The sequence below is a fragment of the Lagenorhynchus albirostris genome, chromosome 5 (assembly GCF_949774975.1).
Source record: "Lagenorhynchus albirostris chromosome 5, mLagAlb1.1, whole genome shotgun sequence".
Lineage (NCBI taxonomy): Eukaryota > Metazoa > Chordata > Mammalia > Artiodactyla > Delphinidae > Lagenorhynchus > Lagenorhynchus albirostris.
In genome coordinates, this window is record NC_083099.1 from 136,506,641 (window position 1) to 136,519,082 (window position 12,442).

General features: G+C 45.1%; 1 protein-coding gene across 3 annotated transcripts in view; it reads right to left on the reverse strand.

The window, feature by feature from the left end:
* SETD4 (SET domain containing 4) overlaps positions 1-12,442 on the reverse strand; it is an 83,862-nt gene that overhangs the window by 36,246 nt on the left and 35,174 nt on the right. Inside the window, exon 12 of one of the 3 annotated variants that reach the window (XM_060150908.1) lies at positions 2,381-2,449. The exons of the other annotated variants lie outside the window; for them this stretch is intronic. The gene's annotated coding sequence lies outside the window, so the exon portion shown is untranslated. Of the gene's footprint in view, positions 1-2,380; positions 2,450-12,442 lie in introns of those variants that run through there. 3 annotated transcript variants of the gene reach the window in all.

Consider the following 12,442-nt stretch of genomic DNA (forward strand, 5'->3'; position numbering starts at 1 on the left):
AATAATGTCACTTTTTTAAATCTAGAAATAATGATGCACTTTTCCAATTAAGAAAAAAAAAAGTTGGCTTAAGATGAAGGAGAGATATTAACTACTGTCCCACCACTCACACCCAAAAGCCCATGATACAGTTGACAGTTGTGGGAACTACAATTTATACTGCTCATGAGGTGTGGTTTTCCAGTTTCTGTTGTTCTCTTTTGAATTTCACTCAGGGATATATTTTCAGTAAGAAAGACATCAAGGACAAGCAAAGAATGTGTCAGCAGTCTCTGCATCACCAGGGAACAGAATGCTACCACGCCCCTCCTCAGTCAGCGTGCTAGAGAAATCTGCAAGCTGGCTGTATTCAGTATTCCTTATTTTTTTCCAATTTACTTTCAAATTATTTCAAATTTACTCTCAGGCACGTATCACCAAAAAAAAAAAAATCAAACAGCTTGAATATGACTGTGTCCCTTATAAGCAGGGAAAGCCACCTGCAGATCAAGGCCATCACGTGATCTCTCCCTACTAATAGCATTCAAATATCTGTGAATTCCATTTATTGTGACTTTTAACAAAATGGTCTTTATTTAAACGTATTTATTGTAGCACGTGCCTACTGAATTATCTGAGGAATACAGAAGGAGAACAAAATCAATACTCATTTTTTTTTAAATCTGTACCATAAAATACACTTTTAAATAATTTTCAATAATCACATTAACAGTTTTTTGCAAAGTGAACAGTTTTTGAGATCATCACATGGCTGCTTTATTTAACATGTGGATAAATGTGTTTATAAAAATCACCCAAAAAAGCACAGTGTCATTTGCCTTATTTCCCTGCAAGATTTCTTTGTATTTTCCAAAAATCTGAGTCCACTCATGGGATGTGTCATTATATCAGATGTATATATATCTATATAGCCTGGATGTGAATGTCATCCATTATATGTGTGCTGGGTTGAAGGGTGTTGAAAGGGATCAGAATATGCCACCCCAAAACACGCCACTTTGGCATAAGGACTCTTTTGCGCTGAAGGCAACTGAGACACAGCAGGTACAGGAGGAACTCTCTGCCCTCCTCCTTTTTGCCTAAAATCAGGGCATAAACTTCCATTTGTTAAGGTGTCCTCCCCTGTCCCCACACCAGGAAGAGAACAACTCTTAATCCCCAGAGATTCCTATCACTGGAGATTGCCAACTTGGTCTGCATAACAAACCTTACTAAATAGCCCGTATCTTCCATTAGTTTCCCCAAACATTCACCTTCCCACAATTTACCCTCCCCCCAGAAGTACAAACCCCTTTTCCTTTGTCTAGTCTTTTCTCTACCGTATATCACCTTTTGTAAAAAAAAAAAAGACATATAAGCTCTGAAACCTAACTACATTTTGGAGTTTTCATTTCTTTTCTGTGTGGCCCTTATGTTAGGGAAAACACTGACTGAAACCGCCCGCCCTGGCCAGGCAAAGACAGCAACAATTTGCATGAGTTATTTTATGACAGGAGATCCTAGCGAGGAACACGGAACTAACAAGCCAACACAAACGGGAAGAATACGGGAAAGGTCAAAAGAAGAGAGGAGACGCCAGTGCATATGTCCTACCAACCTCCCAGAATCCTTCTCACTGGAATCCATCTTGGCTGAGCAGTTGTGTGTGCCACCAGAAAGGACCCTGAGCCAGAATGATTGGCCAGAGGCAACCCAGAAACTAATCCCGTCACCATAAAACCTGAGACTTCGAGCCACGTGGCAGAGCTATCCGCCTAGGTTCCCTCACCCTGCTGCTCTCCTCCCGGGCGCCCCTTCCCAATAAAGTCTCTTGCTTCGTCAGCACGTGTGTCTCCTCAGACAATTCATTTCTGAGTGTTAGACAAGAGCCCATTCTCGGGCCCTGGAAGGGGTCCCCCTTCCTGCAACACTTACATGCATGCAAAGTAAATCTTTCTCCTCTTGGTCTGTCTATTGCCAGTTTATTTGCAAGCACCAGTCACTGAACCTAAGAGAGTAGAGGAAACGTTTTTCCCTCCTCTACTGTGTCCTCACCACACCCTCATAAGAAAGGTCCGAGTCCTAAGCACCAGTACCCATGAATATGACCTTATGGGGTTTGTATAGATGTAATTATGTGAAAGATCTCAAGATGAGATCACCCTAGATTAACCAGGTGTACCCTCAATCCAATGCCGAGTCCTTTTAATGGAAAAGAAGCAGAAGCAGATACACAGAGAGACACAGGAAGGTGATGTTGGCCCTAGCGGCAGAGATTAAGGTGACGCTGCTACAAGCCAGGGAACCCCAAGGATTGCCAGCAACTGCAGAAGCAAGGACAGAGACCTGGAACAGAGTCTGCCCTAGAGCCTCCAGAAGAAACCAACTCTGCTGACACCTTGATTTCAGACTTCCAGCCTCCAGGACTCCTTCCTTCCTCCAGGACTTCCGACCGCCAGCCTCCAATATTCTTTATTGAGAGAATAAAATTCTACTGTTTTTAAGCCACCGAGTTGGTGGTAATTTGTTACAGCAGCCACGGGAAACTAAAACATATGTGTCGGGGCAAGAGAAAAAAAAAGTGTTGCCACAGCACAGATCATACTTGCTCTAGGTTTTAAGGGAAGGAAAGAACATTATTGTCAGTCCAGGCCCTGGGAGGAGAGCGGATGTATTAGGGCCAAAAGAGCTTGTCTGCGGCTGGAGCAAGCCCGGTGTGATACCGAATACCAGGTACCAAATACCTGGTAAAGTGAGCGCAAGATACCAGGTAAAGAACTAAGCCTTGTTCAAAACCAGTTCCCAGGAGACGGAACTCTCCAACAGAACCACCAAAGGAAGCACATATTTGATTAGATCTAGGGCAGGAGTCAGCAGACTTTTTCTGTAAAGGGCCAGACAGTAAATATTTTCAGCTTTGTGAGCCATTTGTGAGCCATCGGGTCTCTGTCACAACTACTCAGCTCCGCTGTTGTAAACTCTGCCATAAACAATCGGTAAACAAAGAGATCCAGCTGTGTTACAATAAAACTTCGTTAACATACCCCTGGGTATATACCCAAAGAAAGTGAAAGGAGATGTTCAAACAGATACTTTCATATCCAAGTTCATAGCAGTGTTACTCACAAGAGCCAAGAGGTAGAAACAGCCCAAGTGTCCATCAACTGACTAACAGATAAACGAAATACGGTATATACGGACAGCAGAATATTATTCAGCCATAAAAAAGAAGGAAATCCTGTCACATACTACAACATGGAGGAGCCTTAAGGACACGATGCTGAGTGAAATAAGTCAGACACAGAAGGACAAATACTGCTTGATTCCACTTACATGAGGTATCTAAAGGAGTCGAACTCTTAGAAACAAAAGTAGCATGGTGGTTCCAGAGGCAGAGGGGAGACGGTAAAGGGGAGGTGTTATTCAATGGATACAGAGTTTCAGGTCTGCAAGATGAAAACGTTCTAGAAATCTGTTGCACGACACTAAATATAGGAAACACTACTGACCGTACATTTTAAAATGGTTAAGATGGTAGATTTTATGTTATGTTTTTACCACAATAAAAAAAAGCAATGATGCAAGGTGAGTTAAGTTCTGAAGATCTAATGTATAACACTGTGACCACAGCTAACAATACTGTATGTGTTTTTCAAATTTGCTAAGAGGATGGGGCTTCCCTGGTGGCGCAGTGGTTGAGAGTCCGCCTGCCGATGCAGGGGACGCGGGTTCGTGCCCCGGTCCGGCGGGTTCCCACATGCAGCGGAGCGGCTGGGCCCGTAAGCCATGGCCGCTGAGCCTGCGCGTCCGGAGCCTGTGCTCCGTAACGGGAGAGGCCACAACAGTGAGAGGCCCACATACCGAAAAAAAAAAAAAGAAAAAAAAATTTGCTAAGAGGGTAGACCTTAAGTGTCCTCACCGCTAAAAAAAACATAATAATTTTAATTTTAAAAAAGATGGTAACTACGTGAGGCGATGGATATGTTAAATAGCTTGATTGTGGTGATTCTTTCATAATGTATATCAAAATCATCAAGTTGTACACCTTAAACACATACAATGTTTAATTGTCAATTATACCTCAATTAAGCAGGGGGCGCAATGAAGTACTGACATATGCTAGAACAGATGAACCTCAGAAACATTATGCCAACTGAAATAAACCAAGACACAAAAAGACAAATGTTATATGATTCCACTTCTATGAAATATCTAGAATAGAAAATTACAGAGACATAAAGTAGATGAAAGGTTACCAGGTGTGGGGGCGGGGGGGCAGGAGGGAATGGGGACTTATTGTTTAATGGGTACAGAATTTCTGTTGGGGTGATAGAAAATGTTTGGAAATCGATAATGGTGATGGTCACACAACACTGTACTCAATGTCACTGAATTATACACTTAAAAATGGTTAAATGGCAAATTTTATTATGTTACACCTATTTTACCACAATTTTTTCGAAGTCTGCATTTAGAAAAAAAATTTTATTTACAAAAATAGGGGCTGGCTGACCCCTGATCCAGAGTTTTCTGTAAAATGTGTTCTTCAATCTAACACTCTCCCAACTGTAACATGTGTTCTATAACATGTGTGTGTTATGACTCCAGAATTATCCCCGTGTCACAGATTCGAGGTGGGAAGCTCTGTGGTCCTCGTCATTGGTCTGTGCCATTTCCTCATGGATACATACTTATACACATGTGGAACATGGAGAAAGGCAAATTTATGTTGGGTTGTGTGACCTTAAAAAGTCTCCAAACTATGTCATTTACACTCTGCTGTGTACCTAAGAGGGACTGTCTGATACAGTATGAAGACTTATGGGTTGGGAGACCTGTCACCATTCACTTCCTGGCCCTCAGATGCATCATTTCTGCTCTCTGGGACTCAGTTTGATCAGACGATTCTCATTTGCCGGTTACATGATATCCTGCACCAGAGAAGCACGTAGCCTCCAATGGAGCCCACGTGAGAGGGCATCCCAGCATCCCAAGCATGGCTGCCACCATCCTTAGGAATATTTTTATCCAGAAGAATAAACATCCTAGTAGAAGGAGACATGAAACGCGAAGCTTGAAGTCATAATTCAATGTATAAGCACCCGCAAAGCGGTGCAGGTTTATTAGATGGCTAATAAAAATAAATCATGGTCATGTTTTTAAAATGACTTCTCATGTGTTGTGGTTACTTCTCGGCATACTGTAAATTAGCTGTGAAGGGCTACTTCCTGCCAGGATTTTTTTTTGTCCCTCAAATATAAAGGGTTATAAGGCTAAAGAATGCAGACACGCATCATGTCTGCAGAAATCGTAAAAAAAGATCAAATGTAATATTTTCTTTCAACATGGACAATGGCTTTGAGATTTTCCATTCAGGCAGCCTTGAACACAGCCTCCAGCATTTGCCAATTACTCCTGACAAATACCATTTGGGCCTGAGTGATGTTGTAAGTGAAATAAAACAGTGGGAGGAAAAAAACCAGAGCATGATAAAAGGCATTTTTTTTGGTCTGCTGAGAACTTACTGTAAGTTATACATTCACAGGGGAAGGCCTCGCTTCCTGCCAGTGACAGGCCCCATGTGATCGAGAGTTCTAAGGTGACTTTTGTTTGACAGTAATAGGAAGAGAAGACAAAACTCAGTTTTCGTGTCCCTTAAAAGGGAGTCAGCTCTTTTTTTCCCCCTCACGAAGAAAAATATGTCTATAAACAAAGGAAAGGACACCAGGCACTGCCCCCACCCCATTCTGCATAATGTGAGCTAATGGGTGAGAACAATGCCGTGAAATCAACCTGGCCAGAATGCCCTGCGCTGCCAGCACCTCCGCTGGCTGGGATCTGAGCTTGGGGCATGTCAGAACCTGCAGGGAACCCAGGCCACAAGAAAGAAAAGGCACAGCCAGCACTCAGAGTGAAGCTGTCTGATCCTTCCCACGGCCCATCTCTCCCGAAATCTCCTCCGCTTCTGTGGTCTTTCTGTCCCAGAACCCATGGGTGGCCTCAGATAAGCGAAGACCAAATCCATCCCCCCCACTACCACTGCCTCATTCTTCAAGGCTCCAAGGAAACTCATCCCTACACTCAACCTTAGTGCTGAAGGGAGTCAGAAAGCAGCTCATGGAAATGACCAGAAAGAAGCTGTAGGTGTATGAAGGCACCTTTATACTCCTAAGTTAACACCATGGCCGGGTCTGAAAGCCCCTGGACTCTTCCACTCGAGGCCCACCAGCCCCCATGCATTTGCAGTGGCTCAGGGAATTCAGAACCACACCGCTGCACGGGGATCTATTTTTTTCCCCGTGAATGGGAACCTCAGAAATGGATGTTAGGAAGACTGGGGTTCCACAGCTGACTGCCCAGCAGCCGCAGCAAGGGGTGGGGGTAAGGAGCTGAGTGGCTTCCGTCGGGCCACCTCCCCTGGCACTTCCGAGGAATTTGGGAACAGCCGTCCCCCAAAGTCAAAGGGGCAAAACTATGATAATCGCCAAGGATCTGGCCACGTGGATCCTCCCAGCAGAGCTCCAGGGCCCCGCGAACAGTGCCCTCATGTCAAGGATGGGCGTCCCCCAACTGCGCCAGATGGCTTGCTGAGGGTCCGACCGACTGGTCCAGGAGACTGGGAATTCTCTACCACAATGGCTTGGACCCCAGAGCCAGTCACACTTCTGCGGGACTGCTTCTCTAGCTCCCAGTAGGTTCGGGGCAGGGCCTGAGACTCTGCTTTTCTCACAAGCTCCTGGTACTGTTGATTCTGTTGGTCTCCAGACCAGCTTTTAAGGAGCAGGGCTCTAGGGCAAGCCACCCCAATAAAAGATGCCGACAGTGCTTCGTTAGCTTTCTGGGGGACATTTTCAGTGGCAGACTCCTGCCACTAGCAAACTATAAAAGAAAGATGATGAATTCTAACAGTTGCTCACTGCCAATATTTTGCTCCTACTGGTATCAGAAACACTGCCTTGTAAATAGACAGAATATTTCCTTTTTCATAAAATTTCTGCTGATGGCTGTGTCCATGTGTGCCACGGCTCCCAACCTGGGCTACGGTGTGGTCCCCTGGCCTGAATATTGAACCACAACAATCACAAAGAGCTCATTATCCCAACATGAATACTCTGAAGCAGGATCTGTTTCCCAAAGAGCCAGCCACCACCAGTAAGGCAACTCCAATCAGAGAAACTGTCATCTGTAGTTTACTCCTCCGAATAAGGGGAAAAACTTCAATACCATAGTAAGGGCCTCATCCAGGTCTTGCTACCACGCTCTAGATGAAATGCCCAAGAGAAAACAAATACCCACTTAAGACAAGGCTGGGATGTGTATAAATAGCAAGAGGTGTGGAAGGAGAAAAGAGTGAGAAGGGAGAAACCGTGATCAGAGCTCCCCTGATCTGCAAGTTGAATTCATCTTGATGGAAGGACAGATCACAGAGGCACTGGGAAAGTCCAGCGGACCAAAGAGATCGTTTCAAAGGAGCCCCCCCACCCCGCCACTGTGCAATCACTAGGTGATGTGTGCTGGGTCACGTCACTGCCCCAGCCATGTGGGATCTGGAGCCTGTCAGTCACCTGTAGACAGAGCAGTCCAAGGACACCCTGGTGTCGTTTTCACTCTACTTTGAAGCTCTGTCCTCAGATCAAACGCACGCCTCTAACAACAGACAGGCAGCCCTCCCGTTGGTTGGGAAGAAGTGGCTCCTTTCCAGCTCTCCACCAAATGGACCACTTTCTAATTCTAGAAGCATCTGGCAGAAGAGGGGTCACAAGAGTAGCCCCCCTTTCTTTGTGTGGGTGGTCAGTTTAAACTCCAAAGCGACCCTTGCTTTTTTTGCCTATAAGTCAGGACCTGTCTCCCTGCTCCCAGTGATTGAAATTAAATAGAACAGAAGAAATTAAACCCTGCTAGCCGGTGTGAAAAATGAATTAAAACCTGCTACCTGGTGTGAAAAATCCTGGCCAGGTCCCTTCTCTGTCAGCCATCACCTTGAACTATTATTTATCGGTCTGCGTTTCTCACTCAAGGAGATCCAACGGCCCACAAGAGAATATGAAGTCTGCATTTTATCCCAGTAGCAACACATAGAGTTCTTTTTTGCCTTGTCTGGATCCTAACATCTGAAAAAAAAAAAATGACACTCCCTGTTGCCTGATTTTGACGGTAGCCTCAAGGACCTCAGTCTGCATCCTCAGCCCAGCGGTCTTCTTGCGCCATCCAGTGTTCAAAGACGGAAGTGTCTCAAGCTCACTGCAGAGTCCCACAGATTCAGAGATCCATTTCTTATTTTTCAGGCTTCAACCATAACACTTGGGACACTCACAGGTATAGCCAGTTTTTAAAGGAGACTTGTGAAAAGAACTAAAAAGTACTGAGCCCCTGCTGTGGTCTGGCCACTCATATTTCACTGTCCTGGCTGAAATGAATGTTAAAGCACTTGTGCTTTGGATTAATCTGTACTCAGCAGGGATTGGTACTATTTTAGAAATTATTTAGGCAGCATAAACTTGTTCAGTGGAACAGCAACTGGCATTCTCTCTCCTGCCTCCCAAAACTATTGTAACTGTAGGCTTGAAAATCCAGAATGTTCCAGCTGGGAGAAGTTAAAGGAGCTTGTTCCTATAGCCCAGAGACTCAGAAAGGAAACTCTGGTGAAGAGCAAAGTCACCTGGGAGCTTTAGGACCCCCCAGGATGTTGGCACACCCCAGATCAATTAAATCAGACCCTCGGGATGGGACTCCGGCCTCTGCAGTTTTTAAAGCTCTGCATGTGAGAGGGAGGTGACATCAGCAAGGTGGAGGGCTAGGAGGTCCCAATGTTCACCTCCTCACAAAGACAGTGAACAACTGTAAACCAACAGAAACAGCTCAGGGAAAGCTCTGGAATACAATGAAGAAGCATCAGAAATCCTGCAGAGCTCAAAAACCAAGGATGGCCATGTAAAAAAGTGCAGGAAGCATCTTACCTGTGTTACCCCAGCCTCAGGCCAAGAGCGTCTAAGTGCCAGGGAGATCACCCCCAGAGGAATTCCACCTCCTGGAGAAAAGGAAAGCAGAAGCTCCCGCAAGCCTCACCACTGTGCACGTCTGCAGCCTTTGCTACTGAGGTCTCCCCCGGTCTACACCAACGCTGATCCCAGCTGACGGAGCTGCCCCGAGTGCCCACCACCATGTCCCCTCCCTAGGGCTGGAGCTGTCACCGTCCGCAGAGGCCCCAGGCACCGCCGCACCCCACTCTCTGGGATCAGGACCTCACAGCGCATCATCACATACATGATGGGAGCCACGGCTGCCCAGAGCCCTGCTCTCAGTCTCAGGTCACAGCTTTGTGCCACCATTGCCGGGGCAGCCTCTGCTGCCCTGAGCCCCACCCTCTGGGTCCCAGGTCATACTCTGACCGTTACCAGTACCACACTGTTACTGCCCTGAGCCTCACACCCAGCTCCCAGGTCTTGGCTCTGAATCATCACTGATGGGGCTGCCCTGAGCGCCAACCCCACGACTCAGGCCACCACTCGGAACCATCATTGCCAAAACACACTATCAGTGCTCCCAGCCCTGCCCCTCGGTCCCAGGTCAAAGCTCTGAACTGTCATTGCCAGAGGCACTGCCACTGCCCTGAGCCCTGCTCCCTGGATCCTAACACAAGGTTTTAACAAGCCACCACCAGGTAGGTGCTACTACTGTCCTACAAGTGCCCCCTGGGGTCAAAAGTGGGACTTCAACCCACCATCTGCAGGCTGTGCTGCTACTGCCCCCTGCCCCCTGGGGCCGAGGACCAAGCCATTGCTGCACCTTGTCACCCCAGGGTCTGTGCCACTGCTGCATCACCACCCCCCGCCAGCCAGAGTCACTGTGGGGAGACCCAGAGACCCAGACCTTGGTTCCACAGGCCATCTGTACATGCTCACACTTTAGACACAAGTGATGCTGCCTCAGCAAGTGGTCCCAGGACTCCAGCTCCACTTCTACTGTTTGTCAGCACAACAGACCACAGCCAAGAGGGATCCCATTGGCTAGAACTTGCTCCCATGGGAAAAGCAGAAGACCCCAGCAACCTTCACCTCCGAAGTGCCCAAAAGCCTTGTTGCCACTCCTACCCATAGGACCTTGGCAGTCTTGGCCACAGAATATTCCAGCAGTCTGCACCTACGATGACCTCAGCTGACAGAGCCGCGTGGAGACTATGCTGCTGTGCCTTCCAAGAATGAAAGACACTGTATCCCACCAGGCTAGTACCCTTGCAACCACATTTAGGTGAAAGTCTTTTCCCACTGAAGCCAGTCCAAAAAGTGAACGCATCCTCAAATGCACAGATATCAATGCAAAGCCATCAGAAATATGAAAAAGCAAAAATATATATATATATATGAAAAAGCAAGGAAACATGACACCATCAAAGGAACATAATGATTTTCCAGTAACCAATCCCAAAGAAATGGAGATCTGCAAGTTACCAAAAAAGAATTCAAAATAATTATTTTAGGGCTTCCCTGGTGGTGCAGTGGTTGAAAGTCCGCCTGCCGATGCAGGGGACACAGGTTCGTGCCCCAGTCCAGGAAGATCCCACATGCCACGGAGTGGCTGGGCCTGTGAGCCATGGCCACTGAGCCTGCGCATCCGGAGCCTGTGCTCCGCAACGGGAGAGGCCACAGCAGTGAGAGGCCCACATACCGCCAAAAATAAATAAATAAATAATTATTATTTTAGGAAGTTCAGCAGGATTTAGGAGAACACAACTTAACGAATTCAGGAAAACAATAAATGAAAAAAATAAGTTCAACAGACAGAAATCATTTTTAAAAAGAACCAAACAAACTCTGAAGCTGAAGACCACAATGAATGGAATGAAAAAATGCAATAGAGAGCTGTTGAAGTTCTCAGGCAGAATAAAGAATCTGTGAACTGGGACTTCCCTGGTGGCGCAGTGGTTAAGAATCTACCTGCCAATGCAGGGGACACGGGTTCGATCCCTGATCCAGGAAGACCCCACATGGCGTGGAGCAACTAAGCCCATGCGCCACAAGTACTGAGCCTGCGCTCTAGAGCCCACGAGCCACAACTACTGAGCCTGCATGCTTCAACTACTGAAGCCCACAAGCCTAGAGCCCGTGCTCCGCAACAAGAGAAGCCACCGCAGTGAGAAGCCCGTGCACCACAACGAAGAGTAGCCTCTGCTCTCCGCAACCCGAGAAAGCCTGTGCACAGCAACAAAGACCCAATGCAGCCAAAGATAAAATTTTAAAAAGTGGAAAAAAAAAAAGAATCTGTGAACTCCAAGATAGATTTGTTGATATTATCCAGACAGAGGAGAAAAAAATTAGATTGAAAAAGACTGAAGAAAACTTATGTGAATTATGGGATACTATCAAACAAAACAAAACAAAACAAAAGAAGAGAGAAAGAAAAGGACAGAAACATATTTAAAGAAATCATAGCTGAAAAATTCCTAAATCTGGGGAGAGACATGGCCATCCAGGTACATAAAACCCAAAGGTCCCCAAATAGATATAACCCAAAGAGATATTCACCAAGATACATTATAATTAACCTCTCAAAAATCAAAGACAAAGAGAGAAATTTTAAAACAGAAAGAGAAAAGGGACTCATCACATACAAGGGAATCCCAATAAGGCTATCAGCAAATTTCTCAGCAGAAACCGTGCAGGCCAGAAGAGGGGATGACACATTCAAAATGCTCAAGGAAATAAACTATTCACCAAGAATACTTTATCTAGCATAACTGTACTTCATTAGTTGAAGGAGAAATAAAGACTTTCCCAGAAAAACAAAAGCTGAGGGAATTTATCAGCACTAGACCTGCCTTACAAGAAATGCTAAGGGGAGTTCTTCAAGCTGAAACAAAAAGACACTAATTAGTAACATGAAAACATGGAAGTATCAACTTTACTGGTAAAGGTATAGTAGAATTCAAAATACCCTAATACTGTAATGGTGGTGTGTAAGTCAGTTTGAACTCTAGCATATAGGCTAAGAGACAAAAGTCTTAAAAATAATTATAGCTACAATATTTTGTTAATGGATACATAATATAAAAAGTTGTAAATTGGGACAACAACAATATAAGTTGAGGGTGGGAGCAAGTAAATGTGTAGAACACTTTTATGCAACTGAAGTTAAGTTATAAGCTTAACAGTTATAACAACAAGATGTATTATGAAAGCCTCATGGTAACCACAAAGCAAAAACTATCTGCTGTATAGATACATAAATGATAAAGAAAAAAAGAATCAAAGCATACCACTATAAAAAAAATCAACTCACAAAGAAAGACAGCAAAAAAGGAAGAGAGGAACAAAGAAACTACAAAACAGAAAGAAATTAATGAAATAGCAATGGTAAGTCTTTGCCTATCAATAACTACTCTAAATGCAAATGGTTTAAATTTTCTATTAAAAAGGCAAAAAGTAACTGAATGGATAAAAAAACAAAACCCAACTATATATACTGC